Here is a 12,774-nt window from a genome sequence, read left to right on the forward strand (position 1 = left end):
TTTGAATAAATTTGTCGTTTTGTTGAACAATTAAAAAATGACAAATCGAGAAAATGAAAGAAAAAAATCGAGAATTTTAAAAATTTTACATCGAAAATTTGTAGAATAATTCTTTTTTCGATTTTTCAATTTCCCGGTTTCTCAATTTTTAAATTTTTTGATTTTTCAATTTTTTAATTTTTAGACCTTTGTTTCAATGTTACAATTTTTTGATTTTTAAACTTTTAAATTTTTCAAAATTTCGGTTTGAATAAATTTGTCCTTTTGTTGAACAATTAAAAAATGAAAAATCGAAAAAATAAAGAATTAAAAATGGAGAATTTGAAAAATTTTACTTCCAAAATTTGTTTCTTTTCGTTGATTTTTTCAATTTCTCGATTTTTAATTATTTTGTTTTTTGATGTTTCAGTGTTACAATTTTTCGGTTTTTCAAAAGTTCAGTTTCAAAAATCGAAAATTTGAAAAATTTAATAACGAAGAATTGATTCGTTTGATCCATTTTTCAATTTCTCGATTTTTAATTGTTGCATTTTTCAATGTTTCGGTGTTACAGTTATTTCGGTTTTGCAAAATTTCATTCTGATTAAAATTGAAAATCAAGAACTTAAAAACTTTAACATTGAAAAATTGCAAAATTGATCCGTTTCCGATTTTTTGATGTTTCAATTTCGGGATTTTTTATTTTTTTGATTTTCATTTTGAAATTTTTGGATTTTTCATTTTAAAATTTTTGTATTCTTCATTGTTTCAGTGACACAATTTTCCGACTTTTTAGTATTTTAGTTTAGATAAATTTGTTCTTTTGCTGATAAATAAAAAAACACGAAATTGAAAAATTAAAAAACTAAAAGTTTAAAACTCAAAAAATTGTAAAATCCGAGAACTAACAAAGCAAAAATGTAAGCCTAATGAGATTGTTTGTGAAACGTTCCATTACTAAAAAAATTGAAGAAACTTGGAATAACTTGGTAACGTGACATCAAAATTTCGAAAAAAACTAAGAAGAGGACCATCAGAATTTATAAAAATATACCGAGTGTCTGGAAAATTGCGGATTAACTCCTGACTTGTGCATATAAGTAAGCGCGTAATGTTTTCAAATGTTGATCATTTTTTGTAAAGGTAGGCATTAGTACTTGCTAAGATAAAACTGATTTTGGCAAATAACATACAGTCTAAGAAAACAGAGGGTGGGTGGGCGGGGCGAGTTCCTGCTAAGTAAAACTGATTTTGGCAAATGACGTATCCTCTAAAAAATTTAATTAAATTATTATAAGAAAAGAGACTAGAGGCTCTAAAGCACTTTCACATTCTTTCCAAACAGGAATATCTAGAATTTCAAAATTGTTTTAAATTTCAAAAAAAGTACAGGGTCCCAAAATTAATTCAAAAACAGAGGTCAGGTCAGAATTGTGTATAAAAATAAAAACTAAAGTTATATAGTTATCACTTTATGGAACAATTTATTAAAATGCTCCATACTATATTAGTCAGATAGTTAGTGGTTTACAAGTGAGCACTAATGAACAGATGCAACAAAAATTAAGGTTAATCAGAGTTATGTTTTTTTTCAGTTAGAAAATACTGTTTTTTCTGAATTAATCAACTACTAAAAAAGAGCATTTTTTTGTAAAAGAATTCTCAAAATAATTTCTGCACATTTACTGTATTATTTTTGAATCTTGTTTTATGGACAGTTTATTAATAAGAAAATTTAAAAATTAATTGAATTAAATTAATTAAACACCTTGAATGGACAAATGATAGTTTTCTACAAAATACATTAATTTTATATAGTTTTCAACCTAACTTTTCTTGAATAAATAACAAATTAAAAAAAAAACTAAACCGAAATGCTTTAGCAGAAAATTTCCATATCACTGTAATCTTCTGAGCAATTGATTACTCGTCTAGTGGTATAGATACACTATTTTTCGAAATTTAAAAAACTACACACATTATAAAAATCACGAATAAAAGAATCAGATGTAGTATTTTTTGAAACAAATTTAATTGCAGCAATAGTCATTAAAACAATGCAAATCTGCAGAAAATTAATTTCTCATAAAAATTAGGTTAGACAAATTGAAAAAGTAGTGCAATTTGATTGGTTAAGAAATTTTGAGCGGAATTGTCGAGAAAAAACTTTTTCCGAGTTCGTTTCCATAAACTCTTGTGTTCAGCTAACTTACACACTTATCCAAAAAAGTTTCTGTTTATAACTTTTCCGGGAAAATCTTGATCGAATATTTCAAGTTGGAAAGAAAATGTAATAAATCGGGTCTTTGATACTTAACCTGCGTTTACGCAGTTTAAATTCGAAAAAGTTCGACCGAAAATTAATTAAATAAAATTAGTACGCACGTAATAATTAACACTGATGATGTAAAACGGAAATATTAATTATAATCTTGTGAAATAATTTATTGCAGTGTGCAATCTACTAATAAAACGTTCAATCAGAAGCCATGTATTAGTTTAATTGAATTATTTGTTTAGTAGTAAGTAAATGTAATTACTTAATTGGTTACCATTTTCGTTTATTAATTCGTCATTCTAAAACACTAAAATATTTTTTTTTAATAATGAGGATTTTCCAACACTGGCACTTTGATTTTAATTAAAGTTATATGAGCTTGTTTTGATGTACCTCGTCAGGTAGGACGATGCAGTAAGCATAATACGTGTGTAATCCTAACCACATCAAAACATTCATTTCAAAATGAGGCTCTAATGCAACATCAAAGAGGATATTTTTAACTTGCAATCAATACCACGAGCAAACAAATACCGAAAAATCCGAGCTAAATATTTAACGAACAAGAATCTCAAAGTTATTAAAAAACCAGAGATTTAAATGCAAGTTCAATGAATTAGTAACAACAAAATTCTGAACGCCGTTCCGATGTTATTGAAAAGACGAGTTTATAACTTATTCATCATCCAAACGTCTAATGTTACACATCCAGAATAAATTTTCTCCAGAAATAATCTTGACATATACCCCTTAAGCTATGTGAACCACGCCGCATTTTTGCCTGTTCCATATTTAATAATTTACATTTTAAACCTCGAGAATGAACGTCAATCCTCTTCCGGCTAAAATATTGATTCTGCAACAGTTTCCAAGAAAAATTTTCCAAAATACGGCCTCCCACAGTTTGCCCGATAAAATCATAGCTCGCGGAACATATCTCATGAATATTTAACCAGTTCACAACAAGATGGCTTCAATTAAGCGCTTTAGTAATGAATCTGTAATGATGTTAATGGTGTAAGATGGCCATCGAAAAACCTATGCGCTATTTTAAGAAAGTTCGCCGATATTGGTTGAAGAAGAGAAAAACGGTTATCTATATTCCACATCGAATATATATATCGTGTAACTACCGCTCGATTCTTTTTGACCCGGGTTGTTAGTGAGGGACTAACATTGAAAGTAAAATTGTCTAGACATTTGTAGTCTTTGTGATCCTTTCAGTTTCCCATCTTTCAAAAGAGGGTGTGCAAGAACAGGGAGTGATTAAAATGTATTAGAGTAAAGAATTACACTAATTTCGTTAAACGAATTTCGTTCTTTGAATTTATTTCGGTGGTTTGTGTGGGTGATAATGAAAACTTTATCACTTAATTAGGGCGGAATCGGTCGGTCTTTCAATGGTTCTGTATTGACGTTGGAAAAAATTGTGTAAGAATAAAATTTTAAAAAAGGGCATAGAAGATGACGACGAAATAAGTAAGCATTGCAAATTACAACTTAATTAATTCTGACACTCAAAAATGTTTTAATTTGTCAAGTTTTACCAGAAATAGAATAAGAAGGGTGGAAAACAGGGAAGTTTGTAATTTATTTTAAACAAAAAGTTTGAAGAGTGGTGTTCGTGGACGTTTCTACTGTGATGTAGTAGTTGGAATTTTTTTATTAAAATAAAATCATTTTGGTTATAAAAAAAATACTGTTCACTAAAAGACGAAAAGTTGCAACAACAAAAACCATTCCAGTGCAAATTAAATAAACCCTTCAAATTTTGTCCAAAAAAAAAAAACAAAATGCAATGATCTGTCTAAGTTATGCGCTGGACCTCTCATTAAAATTTCCGTTCGTGTTAAGCTAGCAACTCTTATTCTTACCTTAGGAATCTGAATTCAGATCACCAGACACTCGCTTTCGGATAGCTCACTAACAATGAGACGATGAACTATACACCGCTATATTTAAAGACTCTGCATTGTTTTTTATGTAAACATTTTGCTTAATTGATAAAATATTGATCTGGGGTTAAGACAACCCTTTGCCGTAAGTTCAAAACCGTAATCACCATTATTGGACAAAATTGTCGTTCAACTGTCGTCTTCTGGGTGGGTTTTTTATAACTTCATTAGGCGAGTAAGGCTAAAAATAATATCCATTAAATGCCACAACTTTCAAGAAAACAATGGTTATTTCTAGAATCGAAAATGGAATTAAATATATTTACTTGTTACATTTAGACAATAAAAAATATTTACTAATAAATAAAAAATTTAAAAATCGTGACCAGCCATCTCTGTCAATCGATAAATTATCTCAAACACCTACATTAAACTTTTATACGTATTATTATGGAAATTCTGCCTCGTAAGCACAATTTAGGACTGACGCGGCAAAACTTGGCTAAACCGCGTCATTGTCCTTTAACGGTGATTATACGGTACGTAAAATTGAACATTTTTTGTGGAAAGCTGGGCTGAATGAGCTAGATAAAACATAGGACGCGGAATCTCCTGACTAATGTCTTTGATACAAACTAGCAAAATAGAGAGTGATATAGAAGGTCTGGAAATCACTTTAGTCGTAACTCCCACGAGCGCTTGCACTCGAGTTACGCCCAGCTATCATATGTTTTTGTCAAAAGTTTGCAAAGTTCAAGCAAAATTTGGCGGAATCTCGTAGTAATCTTGTTAGGTGGGTGGAAGTTGCAGCTTTCGGTGTATTATCGATAACATTAGTGCAAAATGGTGCACTTTCAGGTCGGATGTAACGCAATTTTTAAAATTGTATCTAGTTTTAGGATTATTGTGGGTCACATACAAATGTCATAACTGTTAGACTAAATGTAAATGTATTAAGGCCAAAGATAGAACAGCATAAAGACGAATAAAATGAATTTTTGGTTTCACCATAATGACAATAGCTTTAACTTTTAAAAAAATATTGTTTCTGCAATACAGTATATATAATTTGAAACAGGTTCATTATAAGATTTTTCTATTTTCGAAAAATAAAATTCTCAATTTGAAAATGAAAATGATGTCGACTGATGCATACAAATATACATACTTTATTTTAGATTCTTTTTGCGAAATTTGTTGCTTGCACAGTGGTATTCTGAAACAATTTTAACAGATCAGTTGGAATGAAACATCCTGTACATATAATTTAAAATTAACAAATGGAGGCCAATGTAGTATATTTTAAATGAAATTTTCGTTTTTATCAAATTTATAAAATACATTATTTTTCCAAAATATTTAATATTTCTATATTATTTATTTGTAAATTATCCAATCCGAGCTGATCTAACCAGCCTGACTTAACCGCATAACAGCAGTTTTTTCTCTGTTTCCGCAATTTATTTTAAATAATAGTTCATTTATATCTAAAATGTTAAATCATTTTTAAAAATTTTTCAAAATTAGGGGCTTCTAGTTTACTTTTTTTTTTAAATTTAAATAACCATCTTTTCACACAAGAAACTTAGAACATGGTTAAAATTCTACATTTTTGCAAGGAAATATGAATTTTGCAATTATTGGGCGGAGCCTAATTGCAAAAACAATATTTCCTTACACAAATTCTCCATTTTAAACATGTTTTAAGTTTCATGTTGTGAAAAGAAGTTCACACATATTAAAACAAAAAGACAAAATGTAAGCCCGCCCACCCGCCCTCTCTCAATTGTGATGATTTTTTTTACTGGAAAATATTTATTTCTTTACAAGAAATTAAAAACATGTTTTTGAATATCGTGTTGTTCAAAGAATACTATGTGTATTAAGAAAAAAAGGCAAAATATAAGCCCCACCCACCCGCCCTATCTCAATTGTGATTATTTTTGTTATTCGTCGTGAGCCAAGGGGGCGGAGTTTAATTGCAAGATATTTGTTTCTTTACAAAAAATTACCATGTAAAACATCTTTCGTTATCGATGACATAGTAGGGGAGAGAGTGTTACATAGTCTTCTTTTCTCAAAATGATCTATTTTGAACAATATGATAATACTTAAAACATGTTTTGGTAAAAATTAATCACAACCAAAATAAGGGTGGATGGGTGGGGTACAGAAATAAGGATTTTGTTAATTAAACTCCGCTCCCGAGCTCAGAAGGAATAAAATCATTACAACTGAAATGGCGGTGAGTGGGTGGGGGTTAAATTTTGCCTTTTTTCTAGATATCTCTAATGATCTTTTGACTCCAAGATATTTAAAACGTTTAAAATGGCAAATTTTTATTTTGGAAAACATCGATTCTACAATTAAGCTCCACCCCTCGGTCTAACAATGAATGAAAAATTCATCACATTTGAGATTGGGGTGGGTGGGTGGGGTTTAATTTTTGGCTTTTTTTTCTTGACATATAGTTTTCTTTCAATATGATACTTAAAAACATTGCACATGGTAGCTTCTTGTAGAGAACTAAGGATTTTGCAATTAAGCTCCGCCTCTCGGCTCACGACTAATAAAAACAGTCGTCACAATTGAGAAAAGGGCGGGTGGGCAGGGTTTGTATTATGCTTTTTTTTTAATATGTGTACATAGTTTTCTTTTCACGACAGTAAATTGAAAACATGTTTAAAAGGGTAAATTTGTAGAGAACTGTGAGGGATAAAATTTACTTACCATTTTAAAGATGTTTCAGTTTTTTGTTGAGAAGGGAAGACTATGTAAAAAAAATTCTCCGTTATTTGAAAACTGGGAAAATTGTGGATAAGCCTATTTTATTTCAAAAATTAAAAACAAACTATTATATAAAACAATGGATTTAATAAGTAATTCTTGCCAATCTGGGTACCCCTAAGTAAATAAGAAAACCAGCACAATATAGTGCATTTTTATCCGTTATTTTAAAACATAGAGAGAAAATGGTAACGAATTCGTGCTTCTGAGAATGTTTTACATACTATGAGTAACACTATTTCTGACTGATTTGATTAATTTAATTTTTATTAAAAATGGTGGAGGCGCCGGGAGATTTTTGCATTTCTAAAATTTTTATTGAAACAATGTTCATGAATTGACATTATATATTTCTTTAAGTTTCTAGATATCCGAAATAAATAATTCGAACAGCACAGATTCAAACCAAGTTAAAAAATGAGAGATTCGTGATTCTGAGAAATTTTACCATAAATAATACTAATTCTGGCTGATTTGATTAATTCAAAATTTTTAGTTAAAACTGGTGGAGGCGCCGGGATTTTCTATTTTCATTTAAACAAATTTCATAAAAAATTAGTATATAACAATATATTTGAAAAAATATTAGGTGTCCGAAATATGAAATACGACCACTTAATTTGACTTGATAAAAAATAAATAGTTCTTTTCCGAACTGTTTGACCAAATTTCATTTTTTGCATTAAAATGTCATTTTTGCCGATTTTTCAAAACGTAGGGAGATAAATATCTCATTCATTTTAATTTGTTTAAAAAAAACATGTGGTGGAGGCGCCAGATGTTTCCTTTTATAAATTTTTAATTTCAAAGTTTATTTAAACCATAGATTTAAGACGAAATTATAAACTTCTTGACTACCTGGCAGCCCCAGTAATTAATGAAACCAACACAGACTTGAACAAAACAAGATATATATTTTTTCTCAACTGATTTGACCGAAGTTAATTTTTTGTAATAAAACAACAATTTCCCCGATGTGTCAAAACATAACGAGAAAATAATAACAGATTCATGAATCTGAGTATGTTTTACATATGAATACCGCTATTTTCGTCTGATTTGATTAATTTTTATTTTTTTTAATGGAGTTTTCTCTCTTTTAAAAATTTTATTCAAACAATGTTTATGAAAATTCAATATATAACAATAACCCCATTTCCAGCTGATTTGAGCAGCTTCAATTTTTCGATAAAAATTATGGAGACACGATAATAAAAAAAATATGCAAAAAATTTTATTTTACAAAGTACTTGAGCAAAGTAAAGTATATTCTAAAACCAACACCGACTTTAACCAAGATAAATATTTCATTTCCGAACTGATTTGATCAAATTTAATTAATACGTGATTTTTCCGATATTTCAAAACATAAAGAGAAAATAAAACGGATCCATGATTCCGAGAATATTTTACATATAAATTCTATAATTCTCCTTTAGTCTGCCTGAATCAATTTTAAACTTTTGTCGAAAAAGAAAATCGTGGTGCAGAGAAAATAATTACGAATTCACGATTCTGAGATTTTCGACCGATTCATCAATTTTAATTTTTAGAGAAAAATGGTGGAAGCGCCGGGAGATTTTTCATTTTCAGATTGTTGTTTAAACATTGTTCACGAAATTCAGAGTATTATACTAATATATTTGAGAAAAAATTATGTATTTCTTTAAGTATCTAGATACCCGAAATTAATTTTTTGCATTAAAGTGCATTTCTAACTTCTATTTGAAGTCATACACCGAAAATAAACACAAACTCATAATTCTGAAAAATTTTTACACAAAAATAAGCCAATTTCCAGCTGATTTCACCAGTCTAATTTTTCAATGAAACTTAGAAACACCTCAATAATAAAAAGTACAAAACCGTAGATGTGACAAGAACTTATAAACTTATTGATCATCTGGGTTCCTTAAGTAAATAAGAAAACCAGCACAGACTTGAACTATTTTTTTTACTATTTTAAATATTTTCGATAAACATGGTGGAGGCACATCGATAATAAAAACATGCAAAGAATTTAAATTGTTTAATTAATATGTGAAGTTTTCCGATATTTCAAAACATAGAGAGAAAATAATAACGGATTTCCAGAATATTTTACATTGGAATTCTATGATTCTATTTTAGTCTGACTGAATTGATTTTAAACTTTTTTAGAATTTTCAATAAAAATGGTGTAGGCGCCGGGAGATTTTTCATTTTAAAATTTTTTGCATTGAAATGCATTTTTCACCAATATTTGAAATCATAGACCTGAAATAAACACAAATTCATAATTCCCAAAAACTATATAATCCCACTTTCAGCTGATTTCATCAGTTTTAATTTTTCAATGAAAATTGTAAACACCTCAATTATAAAAAAGTATAAAACCAGATATTTGACAGGAACTTTCGATTTTTCGATAAAAATTATGAACACACGATAATAAAATACAAAGAATTTTATTTTACAAAGTTCTTGAGCAAAGTAATGTATATGCTAAAACCAACACCGACTTTAACCAAGATACATATTTCTTTTCCGAACTGATTTGATCAAATTTTTTTTTTTAATTAATACGTGATTTTTCCGAGAAAAACAGAGAAAAAATAAAAACGGATCCATGATTCCGAGAATACTTTACACACAAATGTATAATTCTACTTTAGTCTGGTTGAATTAGTTTTAAACTTTTTTCGAAAAAGAAAATCGTGGAAGCGCGACGAGATATTTTCTTTTTTTAAATTTCTATTTCAATTAAAAATTCAATTTCAATTTTATTTAAAGCATAAATTTGAACCAATGTAAATATTTTCTTGCGAACTCATTGAATATATAGCGAGAAAATAACTACGAATTCACTATTTTTTCGAGAAAACTGGTGGAGGTGCCAGGAGATTTTTTATTTCAGATTTTTGTTTAAACATTGTTCATGGAAATTCAGAGTATTATATCATTAACATATTTGAGAAGAAATTATGTATTTCTTTAAGTATCTACATATCTGAATAATACAACAGATTTGAATTAAATTTTGCGCATTTTTTGCATTAAAGTGCATTTTTAACCAATATTTGAAGTCATAGACCGGAAATAAACCCCAATTCATAATCCTGAAAAGCTTTTTCACAAAAATAACCCAATTTGTAGTTGATTTCACCAGCCTAATTTTTCGATAAAATTTTTAGAAACACCGCAATAATAAAAAAGTATAAAACCATAGATTTGACAAGAAGTTATAAACTTAATAGACTTGAACTCAGATAACTAATTTTTTTTTACGATTTTAAATTTTTTGATAAAAATGGTGAAGGTGCCGGAAGGTTTTTTACTTTTTTTTTGAAACAATATATGTATACTGAAGTTACCCAGTACAGATTTGAGATAGGTTTTGCGAATTAATTCGATTTCTCCATTATTTGAAGTCATAGTCGGAAATAAATGAAAATTCATGATCCTGAAAAATTTTTCACAAGAACAATCCCATTTACGGCTGATTTCATCAGCCTCAATTTTTGAATAAAAATTATGGAGACATCTCGATAATAATAATGTACAAAGAATTTTATTTTACAAAGTTCTAGTAAAATTCAACACAAAACTTTGAATTTGAGAAAAAAATTTAAACTTCTTGAGTAAAGTAAAGTAAATATAAAACCGACACCGACCTGAAGCAAGATAAATATTTCTTTTCTGAATAGATTTAACCAAATTTAAATGTTTTAACTAATATGTGATTTTTTTCGATATTTCAAAACACAGAGAGAAAATAATAACGGATTCATCATTCTGAGAATACTTTACATATGAATTCTATGATTCTATTTTTGTCTGATTGAATTAATTTCAACTTTTTTCGAAATTGCAAATCGTGGAGGCGCGAGGAGATATTTTCTTTTTTATTAATTTTCATTTCAATTTAAAATTTTATTAAAGCACAGATTTGAGAAGAAAATATAAACTTCTTGACTATTCGGAGGCCCCAAGTAAATAAAAAACCCAACACAGATTTGAAAGTACATCAAAAGATAAAGAGAAATAATTACGAATTCTTGATTCTAAGAGTGTTTCACATATGGATGACGCGATTTTCGACCGATTTGATAAATTTTTAATTTTTCCGAAAAAAAATGGTGGAGGCGCCGGGAGATTTTTTATTTTTAAATTTTTATTTAAACAATGTTCGAGACAATTCAGAGTATCATATCAATATATTTAAGAAGAAATTATGTATTTCTTTAAGTATCTAGATATCCGAAATGAATAATACAACCACTGTAGATTCAAACTAAATTTTGCGAATTTTTTGCATCGAAATGCATTTTTAACCAATATTTAAAGTCATAGAGCGGAACTAAACACCAATTCATAATCCTGAAAATCTGTTTCAGACAAATAACCCAATTTCCAGTTGATTTCACCAGCCTAATTCTTCGATGATATTTTTAAAAACAACTCAATAATAAAAAAGTAAAAACCATGGATTTGACAAGAACTTATAAATTTATTGACTATCTCGGTTCCTTAAGTAAATAAGAAAACCACTACAGACTTGGACCAAGATAACATTTTTTTTACTATCTTAAATTTTTCAACAAAAATTATGGAGACGTCTCGATAATAATAATGTCCAAAAAAAAAATTAAACTTCTTGAGTAAAGTTAAATATAAAACAGGCACCGACTTGAAGAAAGATAAATATCCCTTTCCCGAACTGATTTAACCAACTTTAAATTTTTTTATTAATATGTGATTTTTTTCCGGTATTTCAAAACATAGAGAGAAAATAATAACGGATTCATCATTCTGAGAATATTCTATATAGAAATTCTATGATTCTATTTGTGTCTGATTGAATTAATTTTAAACTTTTTTCGAAAAAGAAAATCGTGGAAGCGCGAGGAGATATTTTCTTTTTTTAAATTTTCATTTCAATTTAAAATTTTATTAAAGCACAGATTTGAGAAGAAAATATAAACTTCTTGACTATTAGGCGGCCCCAAGTAAATAACAAAACCAACACAGATTTGAAACTGCTTCAAAAGATAAAGAGAAATAATTACGAATTCTTGATTCTAAGAGTGTTTTACATATGGATAACGCGATTTTCGACCGATCTGATTAATTTTTAATTTTTTTGACAAAAATGGTGGAGGCGCCGGGAGATTTTTTATTTTTACATTTTTATTTAAACAATGTTCGAGACAATTCAAAGTATTATATTAATATATTTAAGAAGAAATTATGTATTTCTTTAAGTATCTAGATATCCGAAATGAATAGTACAACCACTGTAGATTCAAACCAAATTTTGCGAATTTTTTGCATTAAAATGCATTTTTAACCAATATTTAAAGTCATAGAGCGGAACTAAACACCAATTCATAATCCTGAAAATCTGTTTCACACAAATAACCCAATTTCCAGTTGATTTCACCAGCCTAATTCTTCGATGATATTTTTAAAAACAACTCAATAATAAAAAAGTACAAAACCATGGATTTGACAAGAACTTATAAATTTATTGACTATCTCGGTTCCTTAAGTAAATAAGAAAACCACCACAGACTTGAACCAAGATAACAATTTTTTTTTCTATTTTAAATTTTTCGATAAAAATGGTGGAAGCGCCGGAAGATTTTTTTCGCTTTTTTAAAACAGTATATACTGAAGTTACCCAGTACAGATTTCAGCTAGATTTTGCGAATTAATTCGATTTCTCCATTATTTGAAGTCATAGTCGAAAATAAATGAAAATTCATTATCCTGAAAAATTTTTCACAAGAGTAATCCCATTTCCAGCTGATTTCACCAAACTTCAATTTTTCATCAAAAATTATGGAGACATCT

At 28.5% G+C, this 12,774-nt stretch overlaps 1 protein-coding gene across 2 annotated transcripts in view; it reads right to left on the reverse strand.

Moving 5' to 3' along the window:
• The window catches only part of LOC135139527 (uncharacterized), a 52,725-nt gene that overhangs the window by 35,645 nt on the left and 4,306 nt on the right, over positions 1–12,774 (reverse strand). Inside the window, exon 1 of one of the 2 annotated variants that reach the window (XM_064069800.1) lies at positions 5,321–5,364. The exons of the other annotated variant lie outside the window; for it this stretch is intronic. The gene's annotated coding sequence lies outside the window, so the exon portion shown is untranslated. Of the gene's footprint in view, positions 1–5,320; positions 5,365–12,774 lie in introns of those variants that run through there. 2 annotated transcript variants of the gene reach the window in all.

Source organism: Zophobas morio, unplaced genomic scaffold (genome assembly GCF_036711695.1).
Source record: "Zophobas morio isolate AGI-343-1 ecotype UQ-CSIRO unplaced genomic scaffold, CSIRO_AGI_Zmor_V1 ptg000031l, whole genome shotgun sequence".
Taxonomy (NCBI): domain Eukaryota; kingdom Metazoa; phylum Arthropoda; class Insecta; order Coleoptera; family Tenebrionidae; genus Zophobas; species Zophobas morio.